General features: G+C 44.1%; 1 long non-coding RNA gene across 1 annotated transcript; it reads right to left on the bottom strand.

Annotated features, from left to right (window-relative positions):
• Window positions 1–20,410: 20,410 nt before the first annotated feature.
• LOC134578742 (uncharacterized) lies at window positions 20,411–21,074 on the bottom strand. The gene is made up of 2 exons (XR_010086122.1): window positions 20,962–21,074; window positions 20,411–20,630 (listed from the first exon to the last, which is right to left on the bottom strand). It is a non-coding gene; the product is annotated as an uncharacterized LOC134578742 (long non-coding RNA).

Raw genomic sequence — 21,074 nt, 5'->3', positions numbered from 1 at the left:
ATCAGGCAGTTTCAGCAGTCAATCCGTTGCGATCGGAGTCACTGTCACTGTGATTACTACTACAATGTGACAGCCAATGATTTGTGTCATGGGACGTGACATTGTATTCTGCCTCTCCCTTCCCTCACATTTTAATCTGAGGCAAGATAGGCAGAAAGATCGTTGCTGGCTGTGTCCCAGATTGTTAGAGTGTGTAAAAAAGTTTTTAAAGATTGAGTGATCAGGACACTAGTGTGTTCTTTGACTTTTTGGGGGGTCAGACTTTTTATTTTTGTTGTTGTTAAAATCTCATTATTTTAACCGATTCTGTTAACCCCTTCCGGTTTTATCTTACCTACCCTGTTTTTCACCTCTGTTTACTTTAAATTCTTTATTTTTGTAGTGCGTATATTAGTCACATGCATACATATGGTACCCCAACGGCATTCCATATGCAGGTTTCAAGACATTAGTTACAGTAGGGGGTAAATAGACAATGCACTTTTTTTGTTATTTGTAAAGACGAAATATGCATAAAAAACAGGCGTAGAAAACAGGCTTAAAAGACAGGCATATAAATCAGGCTGAGAAAACAGGCTCATAAATCAGGCATAGAAAACAGACGTTTAAATCAGGCGTTTAAATCAGGCTTTTAAAATCAGGCTTTTAAAATCAGGCTTTTAACGACATGAGGTATAGTAGGCCAGCGTCGGTAAGGAGCTCGGTTGCTATAACATAAGTCTGACGCGGAGCCTATACATCTTTGAAAAACATACTGCACAGTTTTACGTATTATGCCATGAAGGCTGATTCAGTGTGCACGTATTTATACATTGGGGGACGATGATGCAAGAATTAAAATAAAATAAAATACACAAAAAAAAAAAAAAAAAAGAAGGGGAAAAGAAAAAGAAAAAAAATAGCTTTGCCATAGAATTATCAGTCGCTGCCAACATTAAATTAAGCAACACAATTTGTTTTTCCTTTCATAGAAAAAAAACCACATGAAAACAACAACGTGTGTATCATTAACAAGTTACATTGAGCCTGCTAGGCTAGTGGTGAATACGTCAGTTTTAGTTACACTTAAGTGTGTGATAAGTTGCATCAATAAGGCAAAAATAACTGTGCTAAGCTGACTAATAATGAGTAGGTCGGCATAATTAAGGCAGCTAACGTAACGAACAGTAAAGTCACTTAACCAACTAAATGATGCTAGTACAATATATACATCACACAAGTAAACTAAAGCTTTGTGAAGAGATCGCTTTGTCAGACATGGAGGTGTTTCAACAGTTGTGTTCCTAATATTCCTAGCAAGCTAGGTAACCGTGTAGTGTGTCATAAGTCACTTAGCCTACGCCAGTAGCTGGTACGATATTGTCCCCCAAAATGGTGTTGCACTGCACGGGGTCCAGAGGGTGATGCAGAAGTCCGTGTGCATCTCGTCTCACAGCATCTCGGTCTGGGAGCTCGGTCCCCACCCCAGCATGCGACAGGGTAGGCCCCTGTTCAGCCTTTCTAAAGCCGTGCCGTCGCAGTTTGTTCCACCGGGAGCGTGTCCTCCTTGTGGCTGAATTTTTAGGTCGGGCCTGGAGTCGTCTGTGATACTGTGCAGGTGCTTGTCGTTCCTGGTTCTTCTGTCTGTTATGGCGTCGAGTGGTGGTGGCTGCCAGCAGCGGGGGATTGTGGCTCGGTATCGGGCCCCGATTTCCCGTGGAGCGTGTCTTCTCACTGGACTCTGGATGCCGGTAAGGCTGGAGGGGTGAGTCGTCGGATGGCTGTAGTGGGCTGTGGTGGGTGAGTGTTTGTGGGCGATCCGGTGCCTTGCCTAAGGGTGTTCCCCTTTTCAGCGGCTGCACGTGGCCCCTCTCACCTGCTTCCTTGGGGGGTTGCTGTCTTGCCTTTGCGGTCTGAGCTCGGAGCTGCAGTTTCTCCCAGAATTTGGCAAACAGCTCGTCAATGCGCCTTGTGAGGTTGGTGCCGCTGTCTGTGCTTTGCTTTTGGGGATAGGACCGCTGGTGTGGCGAGTACTCAGCCGCCATTGTGTGCATGCCTCGTGCGTCGCCGGCCCTGGAGCACGTCTGCTTCGTGGTAGTCAATAGAAATGTGTCTCTCCTGGCACACAGCGAGGACCGCGATATCCCCCATCGGTCCAGGGGGGGGGGTAGGAGATCCGAGGGTTGAGATGGTTTTGTGGCAGGCAGGGGGAGAGGAGAGCGGCCGTCTCTCCCCTTCACTCTGTCCTGTAGGCCCCGGTTTTCGTAGATAGGGTTCCCGGGCAGGCAGCCTATTGATTTGGGTATCCGAAGGTGTGCCCGGGTGTCCCCCACCCGGCTATGCCCCTCTCGGGTGGATTTGTGCCAGGTGTTGGGGTATTTACCCCCGAAATCTAGTGTTTCATGCAGGAGCTTAGACCTGGCACGTCCGCTCAGCCTGGATGCTAGGCTCCGCCCCCACCTCTGTTTACTTTAAAGGAAAATTAAATTAAAACAAAAACAAAAAAAAACTTTTAGTGCAGATCACAGCTTTTTATTCTGCGATCAGTTGTTCAGTTTTCTTTATGGATTTTGGGTGTAGGGTTCTGTGGGAACTGGGGGTGGGTTGAAGGAGTGTGTTAGGCAGGTAGGGAAAAAATATTTTACTTAAAAAGTTGCCATGACACATATGTGGGGATTGAAGGAATGAGATATATTGTGAGGATGGGGGGAATGAGACTCATTGGACGGACTGGGGGAATGAGACACATGAGGAACTCGAGGAATGAGAGAGACATGGGGGAGCTTGGGGAATGAGACACATATGTGTCAGGGAAATGAGACATGAGGAGGCTTGGGAAATGACACATGGAGGGTTGGGGGGAATTAAACAAGTGAATGGATGGGCTGGGGAGGAAATTAGACACATGGAGAGGCAGGGTGAGAAATGAGACACATGGAATGCAGGGGCTGGGGGGAATGAGACAAATGGAGGGGCTTGGGGAGAGAGACAAAGAGACATAGAAAGACTGGGGGAGAAAGATGCAAGGTGCTTGGGGAAAGAGACACACAGAGAGGCTGGGAGGGGGAGAAAGAGACACACAAAGGGGATTGGGGAGAGAAAGAGCCACAAAGAGGGGCTGGGTGGTACAAAAAGACACAGAGGGGCTTGGGAAGGGGTAAAAGAGACAGACAGTGGCTGGATAAGGGCTAAAAGAGACAGACATGGGTATTGTAGTCATCTTGGACATTTTTATCATACTGTCTAAGTTTAGAATACTTTTTGCTGCATGCGGTATAATGTCAGCAAACTACAATTCCCATTAATGTAATGTTAGATGCAGCTGTAAATGCCAGGTGTTGCGAGGCCCATTCTATAACTTTGCAATGCATTGTGATTGATGTTTTTCCTCCTTCGGATTACATATCTGAGCTTGGGGTTAATCATAGACTCACGCAGGAGATGGCAGAAAGAATTGAAACAATCAAGCAGAAAATTGCAGCGAGGAATATAATTTAACTCCAGTACTGCCATTGCCGACAGCTTCAGTAAACCACAATTCCATTTATACATACATGCATAAACGAAATGTTCCACGGTAGCTTTTTGCTAATGCCCATATAATCTTTAAACATGTACTGTTTCCAGAGCACCACTCAACCTCTTGTCAACAGAACCTAATTTAACCCAGTGTAGTCAATTAAGCAAATAAACACATCTGCTATACTCATTATTTTTAGGATATGAACATTGCATAATATGGGATAAACAGCATGATATCTACTGGTTTTGTATTAACAAGCTGGGTAGTGTACACTCACCTTCCTCTCACTTTTTTTCCTTTCCTTACTCCTCCCCTCTCTAGATTCCTGCCTGCCTCTTTTTTCAAGGACCTTTGAAGGTCAAACTGTAATCACAGGTTGTCTTTTGATTTTCTCTTACAGCACTGTACCCTGACCCAGGGCAATAAACAATGTATGTCTTTAGAAGCCTGAAAATTGACTTGTGCAGAGATATTTACTGATCAAAAAAAATCTACAATCTTAACTTTGCCTTTATCTTGATTCTTTACAAACAATGTTCTTATCCCTTTTTAACACAGGGCTGTATGTAATTTAATAGCCTAAATAATGGCTTTATTTGTCTGGTTACTGGTCACAAAATAACTTAATGCCATCAAAGAAACACCATAGCGTTTGGAATACAAATATGTATTCCTAATACTATAATGTCCAAATCACCATTTAGGTGACTGGATCCCTGCTTCAAGGGTTAAAAAGTTGAGTTTACTTACCTTCTCTCCCTTGCAACACTGGTCTATAGTGTGTCTCTCCTCCAGTTTGGCTGAGATCATCAAGATCAATGATTTCTACCAATCCAATACTATCCTATAGCAGTGATGGCGAACCTTTTTGAGCCCAAACCGCAATACATGCCAACTTTTTTCCCTCAAAGTGCCAACACGGCAATTACACCTGAATACTGAGGTTTAAGTTTAGAAAAAAACAACTCGTACAGTTGTCCTAACTAATTAACATATTTTGTTTTAAAAGAAGAACACAACAGAGAGTTCAATTATAAAAATGTTAAATGATATAAATAGATAAAATTAAGCTTATATTTATTAGTATCTCCAACAAATGCAATACACACATACTGCTGAACACATTCACACACCGACTGCTTAATACATACACACACCGACACACAGACAGACTGCTAAACACACACACACACACAGACAGACTGCTAAATACTTTCACACAGACAGACTGCTAAATACATACACACAGTGTGGGGGCTGTGTGTGGGAGGTAGGGGTGCTGTGTGTGGGGGGGTAGGGGTGCTGTGTGTGGGGATGGTAGGGGTGCTGTGTGTGGGGATGGTAGGGGTGCTGTGTGTGGGGATGGTAGGGGTGCTGTGTGTGTGGGGGCCGTAGGGGTACTGTGTGTGTGGGGGCCGTAGTGGTACTGTATGTGTGTGTGTGGGGGGGGCGGGAAGATACATAAAAAAAAATGTAAAGTATATTAAATCTGTATTCTCCCCCTCCCTTCTTCTTACCTTTGGTGAAGGAGGGGGGGGGGGAGGAGGGCACAGGCATCCCTGGTGGTCCGGTGGTGGTAAGTATTTGACAGGGAAGCAGCTCTCCTGTCCTCCCGCGCGATGCTGTGTGGAGCGTTGCCATGGTAACGCGTGGCAATGCTCCACACAGATTGCTCGCAGGAGGACAGGAGAGCTGCTGCCGAGATCCATCCCCCTGCTTCCGGTCCTCCCGACAAGAAAGTAGAGTAGGCACCTGCCGTTTTGGACATTGATGCAGACAGACAGCGGCCCCCTCCCCCGGCGACCTATGGCCGCGTGCCCACAGAGTTCGCCATCACTATCCTATAGGAAAGCATTGGGTGCATTCACGGAAAAGTTTTGCACTGTGCCAATCAATTGGTCTCTTTCAGACAATCTGATAGAAATAGCATAGGTTGATTCTGCTATGTCCTCTAATGTGCCTCTAGTGGCTGTCTGAGTAACAGCCACTAAAGGCATCTAACACTGCAATGTGTTCTGTAGAATGACAAAATTTTCAGTTACAGGGTAAAATGGGAGACATGGCACCTTAACCACTTCATTGAGATGAAGTGGTCTGGGTGCCTAAAATGTCCTTTTAAGGTGTAAACTACAAAAAAAAAAATTGTAGTAGTGACACTAGCATCAAACACAGCTATCACAAAGTTGAAGTCAAGCAATGTGACTGACTTTACCAAAACAATAAGAATTTGGCATAGTGTGTATCTTGTTGTTGAGGTACTATTAGTTAGTAGAATGTAATAGTTTCTAGTTTATTGTTCCTGAGACAGGAACACATACCACTTTACTAGCCATACATCTGGTAATTCAGGAAACCAATTGTGAACAAGTTTTGTGCACTCCCATTTCTACAGTTGTTAGTGATCAGTTAAAGAGACACTCTGGACACATGGACGACTTTAATGCATGTGAGAAGATGTGGTAAATTAATTTACCTGACTTAATAGGTGTACTCAAACCTGTCCCAATTAGAGATGTAGCACATGTTCCCCCAACAGGAAGTGATAGACCCTGAATGGAAAACCAGCCATTTGTCCTCATACACCCAAGCACTGTGCTTCCAAATGACAATCACTTTAATGCTGATCTAACATGTACAATGCAACCACCAATGTCATATATACTTAGCAAAAATAAATAAATGAGTTGTAAATAGATAGGATTTCCTCCCCCCCCCCCCCCCCATTTAAAAGGATGCCCACAGCTGTTGTGTGTGAGTTACTTCAGCATTCCAAAGAGAACTTATTCTACATGTAGACCCAGAATGGCCATTGGGTAAACAATGGAATGCCCATGGGATCACAGGCCAAAGGCTGGCTAGAGAGATTACAGGATCTCACTGACTGGCATTGTCATTTACTTTTAAAAGACCAATATAGTCACCCAGACCACTTCAGCTCAATGAAGTGGTCTGGGTGCCAGGTCCCCCAGATTTTAACCCTGCAGCTGTAAACACAGCAGTTTCAGAGAAACTGCTATGTTTACTTTGCAGGGTTAATCCAGCCTCTAGTGGCTGTCTTCCTGACAGCGGCTAGAGGCGCTTCCGCGACGCTCAATGCGAAAATAACATTGAGCACGCAAGACGTCCATAGGAAAAGCATTGAGTGAGCCCGGCGCTGGATTAAGGTAAGTGGTTTTAACCCCTTCAGCCCAGCGGAAGGGGGTGGACCTAAGGACTATATAGTGCCAAGAAAACAAATTTGTTATCCTGTCACTATAGTGGTCCTTTAAGTCTGCTGCTAACCAAGTACATGTCATTAGAAATAGTGTCGTAGAGTTGCTCTGTGGCCTTTGCCATTAGTATGTAGTATGGCTTGCAGAATCTGTTCCAGCATGTTGTCTTTTTATGAGTGGCTACATCGTATCACTAACAATTAATTTTCAAATTGACTGCTTTAAAATGTCCAGGCCTTCCTTTGCCCCAGTTATTATCCCAATTTGTACATAACAATTACAATGCTTCTCTACGGGGAGAATGAGAGCATTTGGTGTTGTCATGACGCCGAACGTGAAGAATGTACATTTTGGGCTGATTGACAGGCAATAGTAAAAAATTGCAGTTTCCTGCATATGGCAATGTTTACAATTATCAACCTAGAGGGACAGTAACTAGGCAAAGGCCAATGCACCATATTGGATTTAAAGCTTAGAGTGTTCCTTGAACTGTCAGTGTAGGTTATTCACTAAAATTACAATAGTCAGGAATTCAAAGTGAATTTCAAATTTAGGGCCTAAATAGTCAAACTACTAGCTAATTTGGACTTGGTAGAATTTTTCCAGTTTGGCCTCAAATTTGTAATCCACTTTTCCGTTTAGTGAACAACCCTGTAAATTTTCTCACACAATCAGAGCTTGATCCCACTTTTGTTATGTTTAAGTGTATTCCTTTTCGCTAACCAAAACTGAACCAAAGATTCTATTATTGCATTCTAGTTTCAGTATATTAGTGGAGTTGTTCGCAGACATCCCAACTTACACCCTCCTCACACACATACACACACAACCTGAAAAAATGTATACTTTGATACACAGATACACACACTGGCACAAATACACACCGAGATACACACTGACACACAAATACACACATTGAAACACACTCAGATATGCACACTGAAACACTCAGATACACACACACACTGACACGCAGATACACACACACTGACACATACGCTTAGATACACACATTGAAACACACACTCAGATATGCACACATTGACACATAAACTCAGATACATGCACACTGACACACAAACACATACATACTGACACAAGCACTCAGATACACACATTGACATACAGATACACATACACAGACAGAAACACACAGATACACACTGACAGAAACATACAGATACACATACTGACAGAAACATACAGATACACACACTGACACAAACACTCAGATTCACACACTGTCATACAGATACACACACACACACACACTGACACAAGCATTCAGATACACACACTGACAGAAACACACAAATACACACACTGACAGAAACATACAGATACACACACTGACACAAAAACTCAGATACACACGCTGACATACAGATACACACACACAGATACAAACATACAGATACACACACTGACACAAACACTCAGATACACACACTGACATACAGATATACACACACACAGATACAATGATACAAACACTCAGATACACACATGTTAGCTTATCCTGGAGGGTGGCTTGCTTGATGCTCTGGTCCTGGCTGAGGCTGATGGAAGTGAGAATGCTTGGGCAGCTTCTCCCTCCATGCTGCTGTGTGGCTCTGCAGACTCCATGCTGCCTCCAGTCCTCCTGTGCGGCACTCTGTGAAACAGAGAGGAAGTGACAGGCTGACATCACTTCCTCCCTGCCAGCTAATCGTGGGCTCTTAAAGGGCCAGCACCCCACTGGGCCCTACTTAGTATGAGGTAAGAGGGCCTCAAATCATATATGATATCCTGGAAACCAACACACACAATCTGATATACATTGTATGTCAGATTGTGTGTGTGATTTTCGGGATATTATGCATGTTCTGCGGGTGTCAGGGAGCCACATGCAAAATGAGGGAGTCTACCAAAACTACCGGGAGACTTGGGATGTCTGTGTTCATAAAACAGTGAATTGCAGGGGAAAAATAAGGCCGGTTACCCTACTTTTAACAGAGATATGGTGAATGGGCCAAGCTTAGCCAAGTTTCATCATGGTCACTTGTTAATATCCAGCCTGTTAGATGGCAGTGTGTCGGATATTAAGACAGACCAGCCTGCTGTATCTAGAATATATGTGGGACTGACAAACCACAGCAACACACAGGCCTGTTTTGAATTTGTGAAGTCTCCCAATGGTGACATCGCCACTGGTGGTCCGGTGGCCGCAGGGGACAGGTAAAGGTAAGATAACTTACCTGAACTTGTCCCTCATGGGTGCCGCCATCTTTCTCATGATGCTCTTATTAGGAAACCGACGTTACTGCTGTACTTTTGCGCATGTGGGAGAGTACATCTTTGAAGTCTATGGGGGATCCTGCCACATCCTTCATAGACACAGCTAATTCCCTGCAGCAGTCACTGGTTTATTTAGCAAAATAACAAATAGCAGTGAAATAGAAACAGAACTACAACATTTAGGCTAATATAGCCAAGCTATTGTGGTGGAATCTCGGTAAAAATAAATTTAGTAGGCCGAGATTACCACGTGGCATGTGTACGTGCATATGCTGACGTATCGATCAGTTGGTTGCACGAGGCAAGATACGATCAGTAGTGTACGGAGCATGTGCAAGAATACAGGATGTAGTATTCCCCCTCCTCCATTGTGCTGGACAAGCCATGCGGTCAAACAGGAAGTTAATTCTTATTTGTGTTGATTGGTTAAGAGAATGTGCGGGTGGAGCTTAATATGGGAGGAGTTATGTGCCTATATAAGGAGCCTGCACTATTGTCCGGGGCTCAGAACTTGCTGTATTTTGGTGACGCTAGTCCCTCTGAGTCCCGATCGGTGATCCAATAAAGAATCTCTTCCTTCCTGAAGAAACCTGTGTCCATCTCTCTGTGCTTGGCTTCCGTCAGTTTCTCCGGTATCATTTGGTGCATTGGCCGGGAAGCTCATCGTTCAACGGTAGCTGAGAGGCAGAGGCGTGAGACGGTCTATCTTTGCCCACGTTCTCTACGGCTGCACCCCTGAACTTCTGCGTGGACCTCCCTTCGTCTCGGCGCCACTGGTCTGTTGTCCAGGAGATCATCGGCCTCTACGTGAGAAGTGCTGGGGTGTCCCCGTCGATGAGTGTGAACTCAGGTTCAGGAACGAGGAGGTAAGACAACTGCTGTTTTAGACGGCAGGACCCACTAGGGGTATACCGATTGTGCGGTAGGCCCAAAGGGGTTTGAATCTGTGTATCTGCCCCCTCTGTCGGAGGGAAGGAGCGAAGGCGCACCGCTCGATCGAACGCTCTTTAGTCAGACCGTTTGATTTTGTTAGTCAGGCGGGGTCCTGGTGTAAATAGCCCTAGCCGGACACCGGTGTCTTGTCTAGACTAGCGTTCTAGGGTGTATATTACGTTCGCTAGGTCGGAGGGACCGGGAGACTAAGCGGCGCCTGTGTAAATTCGGTTCGCTAGCTCTCAACCTATCTGGGCTAAGTGGGAAGGCGTGTAAATTTGGAACCCACTAGACTTTTGATAGTGCGACTAAGAGGCGCCTGTGTAAATTCGGTTCTCTAGCTCGCTATATGTGGTGATTGGGCAGTGTGGCTAACCAAAACGGGTGTATATAGTTTTAGGTAGTCCATTCAAGGTACTGGCCAATAGTTTAGTTGGGAATTGTAAATGTGTTAACGATTGTTTAGTAAAGTGTATATCTTGTTAGATAGCGCGAGCTCAGCCGTCTAGCGAGAGTGTTAATAGTGTGTTGCTGTATTATAGTGCACGGTACCATAACCCTGTATATTTACTGACACTGTATATAAGTACTAATCATTGTCGTCCATTGCATGTTTAACACCATAACCACTAATAATTGTATTGTGACCTTAACTTGTGCTTTGACCTATGCTAACCGTACTGTAACCGCTATTTGTAAAAGACGATGTTACTGGGGTGTGTTATAGACGGGTAATTCGTATATAGAGAATTATAGCGTGGGTGACTGTATAGTTACGCCAAAGGGCATAATATTGATTATATAGTGACTGGTGTAGCAGCTGTGTGTGTACGGGAATTCCCTGAGTGTTTATTGTTATTGTGTACGTTTCACTTGGTGACCGTACCACGTGGTGCTGTTGCCAGAGGAAACGGGTGTGACTGTTGAATAGTACGCGTGTATAGTATTCGTTGTCGACGACGTTCTATTGTTAAGTATGGGTGCGTCGCAGTCAACGATTCCGGATCCCTTAGGTTGTATGGTGAAGAATTTTAAAAAGGGATTCAAAACTTGTGATTTTGGGGTTAAAATGTCTCCTGTACGTTTGGTCACTTTGTGTACTAGGGAGTGGCCTACTTTGGTTGCGGCATGGCCGCCACGTGGCAGTTTGGATCCAACTCTGGTACAGCGCTTACACGTGGCTGTATCAGGTAGGCCTGAACTTTACGGCCAGTTTCCTTATGTTGATTGTTGGAGACAGGCCGTAAATGACTCGCCAAAATGGCTCCGGACATGCCACGAGGAGCAATGTCGCCTCATGGTAGCTAGGACTTGTTCGTCCACTAGGACTGGTGTTAGGCCCATTTTGGACACGCCCCCTGAGTCCGAGATCCCTTTGCCGCCCCCTTACTTTCCGTTAAGAGGAAGTGACGCGAATGCAGGAAGTCCTGCAACCCTCCCCTCATTACCCCCATCCACTTCCGCTTCCTCCTCCAGTACAGGATCCACCCCCCCTCGTACTAAATCTCCCCTTCCGGAATCAGAACCAACCCCCATTAAAAACGAATATCCTGATTTGGCGCCACTTCAGACTTCCGGTCAAGCTTCATCTAGCTCGGCTCGAAGTGTTTTATTTACAACCTTTTCCCAAAACCAAGCTCCCATATCCCCATACCCTATTTCTCCCCAACTGGAACCTATGACTGACGCCCCTCCACGTAGCCCCATACAGACCCGACAGTTGACCGGTGCCCAACAATTAAGACACTATCAGATGCCTCTTCGTCTGAATCCTGGGTCAGCCTATATCGATGCCGCAGGCCAAATGGCACATGCTGACCCAGTCTTTGTATATGTCCCATTCACGACAACCGATCTTTTAAATTGGAAGACCCACAATTCCTCGTATACTGAGAAACCACAAGCTATGACTGATCTGTTCACCTCAATAGTACAGACACATAACCCGACATGGGCTGATTGCCAGCAGTTATTAATGACTTTGTTTAACAATGAGGAAAGGACAAGAATTAACCAAGCAGCCATTAAAGCACTAGAGGATAGAGCCCGTGCTTTGAACCAAGCTAATCCATCAGCATGGGCCGCAACACATTATCCCAACACCGATCCTGATTGGAACGTAAATGGTGCTGATATGGTCCAACTCAGAGCCTATAGAGACGCTATAATTGCTGGCATGAAAGCCGGAGGAAAGAAAGCCATTAACATGTCGAAGACAGTTGAGGTGATTCAGAAAAGCGATGAAGCGCCCAGTGTCTTTTATGACCGATTATTGGAGGCATACCGCTTGTATACCCCCTTTAATCCGGAAGACGCAGATAATTCCCGAATGGTGAACTCCGCCTTTGTCAGCCAAGCTTACGGAGATATTAAGCGCAAGCTACAAAAGTTAGAAGGGTTTGCAGGTATGTCAATCACCCAACTAATGGAGGTAGCGAATAAGGTTTATATGAATAGGGAAACAGAAAGTAAGAAAGAGGAAGAGCGCAAGATGCGTAAAAAGGCTGATATGCTAGCGGTAGCGATCGCAGGCGTAGATAGACGGGGCCCAGATAGAGGCGATAGTAGATGGAGTAGGGAGCCTTTGAGTAGGAATCAGTGCGCGTATTGCAAGGAAGAAGGGCATTGGAGGAACGAATGTCCGCAAAGAGAGCAGTACGAGAGAGACCTACCCAGGGCAGGCTACGGAAACTTTAGAGGCAGAGCGAGAGGTAGAGGAGGCCCCGGAGGGAGTAATGGTAATAGAGGGAGTAATGGGAACAGAGGAAGTGTTAGGGAAGACAGGTATATTCCAGCAGCGCAAAGGTCCCGCGATAGAGAAGGTAGGGACTTCGTGGGATTGGCTGACACGGTCATGGAGGACTATTGATACCGACCGGGCTCCATCCCCCTTGGTCGAGCGGAGCCTATGGTCGATGTATCAATAGGGGGGAAAAGGAGTGCGTTCATGATCGACACTGGTGCTGAACATTCAGTGGTGACTAATCTAGTTGCTCCTCCATCTGGAAGGACTATTACTGTGATAGGAGCAACTGGAAGAAGTGCTGAAAAACCGGTTCTTAAAAGTCGACTCTGTACATTGGGAGGCCACGTAGTAAAACATCAATTCCTTTATATGCCTGAATGTCCAGTCCAATTGCTGGGACGTGATATGCTATCAAAATTACAAGCGCAGATTACGTTCCTACCAAATGCAACAACATCTTTAAAGTTTAATGGACCTTCAGGTATCATGACATTATCCGTACCAAAGGAAGAAGAGTGGCGACTTTATACAGCGTTGACTAGCCAAAACCCTAGGAGTGATGAGACATTATTTAACATACCAGGAGTTTGGGCAGAGAACAACCCACCAGGACTGGCCCGCAATATTCCACCTATAAAAATTGAACTAAAACTTGGGGTTTATCCAGTGAGCCTAAGACAATACCACATCCCGCAGAAGGCTAAGAAGAACATCCAATCCTATCTGGATAAGTTCATACGGTATGGTATCCTAAAATTCTGTACTTCCCCCTGGAACACCCCATTGCTGCCTGTTCAAAAGCCCGGTACAGATGAGTATCGACCTGTGCAGGACTTGAGAGCAGTCAATGATGCGGTTGTTAGTATACATCCAGTTGTACCCAATCCATATAACCTGCTTGCTTTAATTCCGGGTGGGGCTACTTACTTTACAGTCTTAGACCTCAAAGATGCCTTCTTTTGCCTCCGAATTGCCGCAGAAAGTCAATGTATTTTCGCTTTCCAATGGGAGAACGCTGTAACGGGCTCAAAACGCCAGATGACTTGGACAAGACTGCCCCAAGGGTTTAAAAATTCACCTACCCTATTTGGTTCAGCCCTAAGTCAAGATCTATTGGATTTCGAGTCCATCCCAGGAGAGTGTGTATTGTTACAATATGTAGATGACTTGTTGATAGCAGCAGTTACAAAAGAAATCTGTCAGCAAGCAACGCACGATCTACTACACATTCTCTGGAAGGCAGGATACAAGGTGTCTAGAAAGAAGGCTCAGTTGTGTTTGCCAACTGTCAAATATCTGGGATTCCATATCTCTGAAGGTCAAAGAATTATGGGGCCAGAGAGAAAAGAAGCTGTCTGCCAAATACCAATACCCAAGAATAGAAGACAAGTGCGAGAATTCTTGGGGGCAGCAGGCTTCTGTAGGATATGGATTCCCAGCTATGCGATACTGGCAAAACCTCTGTACGCAGCTATCAAAGGTACAGAGCACGACCCCTTCTTATGGACCCAAGAACAGCAAACGGCATTTGAAGATGTGAAGAAGGCTTTGATGAGTGCCCCAGCATTAGGTCTACCTGATCACACACGACCATTCTACTTATATGTACACGAGCAAAGAAGAATGGCTGTGGGAGTATTGACACAGTACTTGGGATCATGGCAAAGACCTGTTGCCTATATGTCTAAGCAATTGGATGCAGTGGCCAGCGGACTTCCACCTTGTCTAAGAGCCGTAGCTGCAGCCGCCCTGCTAGTAGCTGAAGCCGATAAACTCACTCTGGGTCAAGAACTTTATGTACGAGTCCCACATGCAGTACAGACGTTGTTGGATTACAAAGGAAATCATTGGTTTAGTAACAGCCGTATGACCAAGTATCAAGCAATGTTGTGTGAAAACCCAAGAGTGCATTTAGAGACTGTAAACACCTTAAATCCAGCTACCCTTTTGCCACAACCTACTGAAAGTCAACATGATTGTTTGGAAGTAATGGATGAAGTATTCTCAAGTAGACCAGATCTTCGTGATTTTCCCATCCAGAACCCCGATGTTCAATATTATACCGACGGCAGTAGTTATGTGAAAGAAGGGATCCGCTATGCAGGATATGCAGTAACAACAATAGACAAGGTGATAGAAGCTCGGCCACTGGCGAAAGGAACATCAGCACAAAAGGCAGAATTGATAGCACTGACACGAGCGTTACAATTGGCTGAAGGTTTAAGAGTGAATATCTATACGGACTCTAAGTATGCATTTTTAACCACTCATGCCCACGGAGCTCTGTATAAAGAAAGAGGACTACTGAATTCAGAAGGCAAATAAATCAAATACGCAGCTGAAATCCTACAACTATTGGAAGCAGTGTGGGAGCCGAAAGAAGTCGGTATCATACATTGTCGAGCGCATCTGAGAGGAGATGGTGATGTAACCAAGGGAAATCGGATGGCAGATAGTGCAGCTAAGCGTGCTGCTGAATCAGGAAGACAGGAGTATGTGGGGCATATAGCTGCTCTTATACCAACTCCACTGTCCCAATGGACTCCAGTTTATACAGCTCAAGAAGAGGAGTGGTTAAAGACTGAACCAGGAAAGTATTTGGAGAACAAGTGGTATCAGCTAGAAGATGGAAGAATAGTCATACCAGCATCACTAGCGGTAGAAATTGTCCAAAATTATCATAACGGGACACATTCTGGGAGAGACAGTACTGAAGAATCTCTCAGAAAACATTTCTACATACCAAGATTGTCCAACTTGACTCAGGCCATTGTACGAAGATGTGTAACGTGTGCTAAAAATAATGCAAGACAAGGACCAGTAAAGCCACCAGGAGTCCAGTTTATGGGGGGACTCCCCATGTCCGATCTACAAATAGACTTTACAGTGATGCCTAAATCGGGTGGACATCGTTACCTGCTGGTAATTGTGTGCACCTATTCAGGCTGGGTAGAAGCATGTCCTACTCGTACAGAGAAAGCAGGAGAAGTTGTGAGATTCCTGCTACGAGAAATAATACCCCGATATGGACTACCCTGTTCTATAGGATCGGACAATGGTCCAGCTTTTGTTCATCAGTGCCTACAACAACTGACTCATATGCTTGGTATAAAGTGGAGGCTTCATACTGCATATAGACCCCAGAGTTCTGGTAAGGTAGAGAGAATGAATAGAACTATTAAGAACCAGTTGGCTAAAATGTGTCAGGAAACCCAACTTAAGTGGAACGTTCTCTTACCCATAGCTCTATTGCGAATCCGCAGTACCCCTACCAGAAGGATGGGCCTCTCTCCTTTTGAAGTCATGTATGGGCGACCACCTCCCGTACTTGGTAACTTAAGGGGGGACTTGAGTCAGTTGGGAGAAGGAATTACCCGGCAGCAGGTTGTAGAGTTGGGTAAGACTATGGAGGAGGTACAGAAATGGGTACAAGATAGATTACCTGTGAATATTTATCCCCCTGTTCATAGTTATCATCCAGGAGATCAAGTGTGGATTAAAGAGTGGAATAATGTACCGTTAGGGCCCAAGTGGAGAGGTCCTTATGTTGTTCTTTTGTCTACCCCTACAGCGATAAAAGTAGCCGAAGTGACTCCGTGGATACATCACTCCAGGGTTAAACCAGCAGCAGTCGATTCTTGGCAAGTTACAGCAGATCCAGAGAATCCCTGCAAGATCCGGTTAAAACGCACTACTCAGTCGGAGTAACGAGGAACTATTGTGGATTACAAATTTTATTATTTTTGGGATTTGGTGCGTGAGTGAGAAGGCCATAATAAAGCCTGTCCGCTTACCAACACATAGTATATAAGCCAGGAAAGTCTCGAAGGGACACCTGTGAAGACGAGCAGAACTCCATTCCCTGCAGCCCTCACATCCTGGAAGCTGAGGCGCCTTCGCACGGACGAAGACTGAGGATGACGGCGAAAGATGTGCTTTTGATAGTGTTTATTTATATGTGTTTTTATATTCAGGAAGGTAGAGGTACCGACACTCCTAGCTGTGAGGTATGCATTAAGACTACGAGAACAGGTAACCATATTTCCCAAACCCTAATTTGGCATTCACAATACGAGTGTAAAGGAGATGTATCGAGATGTAGATACTTAAATATAGACTATAGTGTGTGCCATTTAGGAGTAGGAGAACCTAAGTGCTTCAGTCCAGAGTATCAACCTCGTACAATTTGGTTGACTCTCAGGAATGGAGATCCTCAGGGGACCCTAATTAATAAGACGGTGTTAGAATCCGTACATTCTTCGGGTGTTCTGCTATTTGATGCGTGTAAAGCGATATCGAGTGGTAGAAAGCCGTGGAATGTATGTGGGGATCTTAGATGGGAGAGGACGTATGGGTCTAATGATAAATATATTTGTCCCAGTAGTAAAAATAAATATGTAAGTCCTAGATGCCCAAATAAAGACTATAACTTTTGCCCATATTGGTCTTGTGTGGGGTGGGCGACTTGGGGACAGACAGTAGACAAAGACATGATAGTGACTAAGTTGCCGACTAGCCCATATTGTAAGTCTATGGAATGTAATCCCATCCATATACTTATAAATAACCCCGATAAGTTCTTAGACAAGTATGGCAATTTATTTGGGTTTCAGATATACGGGACGGGTTTAGATCCTGGGACATTATTGTTTATAGGGATAGAGACTGATACGGTATCCTCCCAAACTCATCAAGTATACCATTCCTTTTATGAAGAGATGAGTATAGATAATAAGATCCCCCATAATGCTAAAAACCTGTTTATTGATTTAGCCGAAAGTATTGCCGGTAGTCTTAATGTTACCAACTGCTATGTGTGTGGAGGTACTAACATGGGAGACCAATGGCCTTGGGAAGCAAAGGAGGTAATGTCCGGTTCTGAGGCAGTTGACCAACTAATATCTACACAAGCCGATTATCATATGAGTGTTAGAGGTAAATCTGAGTGGAGATTAAAGACCTCCATCATAGGTTATGTTTGCATAGCAAGGAAAGGAATAATGTATAATACTTCTGTAGGAGAATTAACTTGTCTAGGGCAAAAAGCTTATGATGATGATACAAAGAATACAACTTGGTGGTCGGCTTCAAATGTCTCAGAACCATCTAACCCGTTTGCTAGATACGCCAATTTAAAGGATGTGTGGTTTGATTTATCCATCACATCTACCTGGAGAGCCCCAGCAAATTTGTACTGGATCTGTGGTAAGAAAGCCTATTCGGAGTTGCCACAGGACTGGGAAGGGGCATGTGTGTTGGGTATGCTCAAACCATCCTTCTTCTTGTTACCGATTGAAACAGGTGAGACTTTAGGTGTTAAAGTGTATGATGTGAATCATAGGAAGAAAAGGGGACCCATAGAGATAGGCACCTGGGAAGATAATGAATGGCCTCCCCAGCGTATCATAGATTATTATGGGCCAGCCACGTGGGCTGAGGATGGTACCTTTGGTTACAGAACCCCTATTTATATGCTCAACCGTATTATAAGATTACAGGCGGTGGTTGAGATTATCACCAACGAGACGTCACAAGCGCTCAATCTTCTAGCGAAGCATAACACCAGGATGAGGACGGCAGTCTACCAAAATAGATTAGCCTTGGATTACCTTTTGGCAGTAGAGGGAGGTGTATGTGGGAAGTTTAACCTGAGCAATTGCTGTCTTCAAATAGATGACGAAGGGCAAGCAATAGCTGAGCTTACTAGCCATATGGTTAAACTAGCGCATGTGCCTACTCAGGTATGGAAAGGGTATAATCCAAGTAGTTGGTTTGGTAGCTGGTATGAGTGGTTTGGAGGGCTTAAGGCAGTGGTAGGTGGAGTCCTACTAATTTTAATGTTGTGTCTACTCCTGCCTTGTCTTATACCCTTAGTAGTTAGGTCTGTGCAAAACCTGATAGAAAATATAGCAGAGAGGAAGGCTGCTGCACAGATAATGGCGATTTATAAGTATAAGGCTCTAGATCAGGGAGAACCAATGCAGGAAGATGAGTGTTAAAAGATTCACATCATAAGATAAGTCTGGTCTGGTTCAAGGTAACTTGCGGTGTAAGCAAAACTAAGGTTAAATGATGCCTCAAGTAATTGTGAAATATCAAGAGGCATCAAAGGGGGGAATGTGGTGGAATCTCGGTAAAAATAAATTTAGTAGGCCGAGATTACCACGTGGCATGTGTACGTGCATATGCTGACGTATCGATCAGTTGGTTGCACGAGGCAAGATACGATCAGTAGTGTACGGAGCATGTGCAAGAATACAGGATGTAGTATTCCCCTCCTCCATTGTGCTGGACAAGCCATGCGGTCAAACAGGAAGTTAATTCTTATTTGTGTTGATTGGTTAAGAGAATGTGCGGGTGGAGCTTAATATGGGAGGAGTTATGTGCCTATATAAGGAGCCTGCACTATTGTCCGGGGCTCAGAACTTGCTGTATTTTGGTGACGCTAGTCCCTCTGAGTCCCGATCGGTGATCCAATAAAGAATCTCTTCCTTCCTGAAGAAACCTGTGTCCATCTCTCTGTGCTTGGCTTCCGTCAGTTTCTCCGGTATCACTATGACAACTCAGCTGTTTGGGCAATCTATATTGCAATTCAGTTTATAATTCAGCACAAGTTGCTGTTTAACCAATAAACCCTCGGAATCTCATGTCGCTGTTGATATTATGACTGCTAAGACTTTATTTGTGGACTTGTTTAGGTTCAAGATACTCAAGACTACCTGTGGTACTGGAATTGTATAGAATGTGTCAAATGGTAGCATGTACCAGCTCTTTCCAGTCGTAGCTAGTTCAGGTTGAATGCAAATAAGAAAATGTCAGAAATATTTCTGTCAGACTATATATGAAAGTGGCTACAGATGATCTCTCTATATTTCATTTATTTATTACTGGTATTTATAAAGCACCAACAGATTCCGCAGCGCTGTACAATTAGTGGAGAACCTGCAATATACACAGACAAATACAAAAGGTAGAGAGGGCCCTGCCTATAAGCTGAGATCTAGCCATTTAGGCTCTTTTATAACTCTTTCATGTGGCTGATATTATGAGGCAGTAATACGATTGTTTTACAAAGGAAAATAGCGTCTGAGGAAAATATAATTATTAGGGACCTATCCACTACAGTGAACTGTAGTGAAAAAAAAAAAAAACGAATTGTAACAAATTAAAATCAGATCTTAAAATGCCAACTTGGCTAAAGTCACAGTCTGATTATTTTAAACTTAAATTTGCCATTTGGGTTCCAGTTTGCTACAATTTAGATTTTAGTGAATAATCCTGGAGTGAATAAAAAGAGAATTACAAGTATGGGCCCAAAATCTGAACTGGAAATATAAGATATGCTTGTTTTTAATGGAATCTTTCACACTAGTATCGCAGTGAAATGAAAAATAGTGAAACTTTCAGTACATACTGTAAAACAATACGGCCATCGTGTACATGCATGATTGCTCAAGGGTTAACATATATTCAATATATGTTTTGCTTATGCTAGGCACACATTTACAACATTTTCTTAGTTATATTGCATAGAATCTCTGTGATTCTCATTGAACAAACATTGTGAGCTCCTGGAAAAGAGTTACACTGAGGCAGAGACGACATGGGACTAAAAGACAGTCTATCCTTTTAAAAAACCTGTCACTTAGCAGGTAGTGTTCTAATAACGGGTTGTGTATACAATACTGTAAAACCATGTCAGAACAAATACATATAAGGCGCAAGAAGTAAAATACAATAAAGACATATAGTGGTATTTTAATAAAAAATATATGTGTAACGCTCGATTGATTATTTGAGATTTTCTTAGAAGTGCACCGATCCTGCTAACGCTGTTTCCTCCAGCAGGGAGTACTTGGATTGGCTGCAAGGAGGCGTTCTTGGAGTGAAGGTCGTTTGAAGGACATGGTACTTTCTCTTGGCTGTACGTTGGTGTCACTCACACGTGTCCAACATATTTCTATGACAGACATAGCAGATCAGCTGTACAGCCTGCCCAAGGTCACAGGACAAAGAAAAAAAGCTCCCACGAGGCACAGGGACAAGAGGGTCCAACCCAAGGGTACAGAGTCACTGAAAACCTGCCACATTGTAACTACATGCCTTCTCCGGAATTCTATTCACACAGAATGATACAGAAACAGACATTCTAAGAACACTGGTATTCTCTGTCTATAGGCAGTCACTATATATAGGCACACATATGTACAGAGCTATCTCCCATTGTATATGTACATATATATTTATTTATCTATCTATATGTTTAAAACACACATGTATAGTTTACTCACACAGCCCCAGTTCTCTCTGTACGCAGAAGTGAAATGAAGGCTATTTATTAAGCTAATTTAATATGCAATGCAGTCTGATCAGCTACTCATTAGAAGTGTACACATGGATCAGA

Source organism: Pelobates fuscus, chromosome 12, assembly GCF_036172605.1.
Source record: "Pelobates fuscus isolate aPelFus1 chromosome 12, aPelFus1.pri, whole genome shotgun sequence".
NCBI lineage: Eukaryota > Metazoa > Chordata > Amphibia > Anura > Pelobatidae > Pelobates > Pelobates fuscus.
Note: the sequence above shows the minus strand (reverse complement) of the source record. Positions and strands in the feature narration are given on the sequence as shown.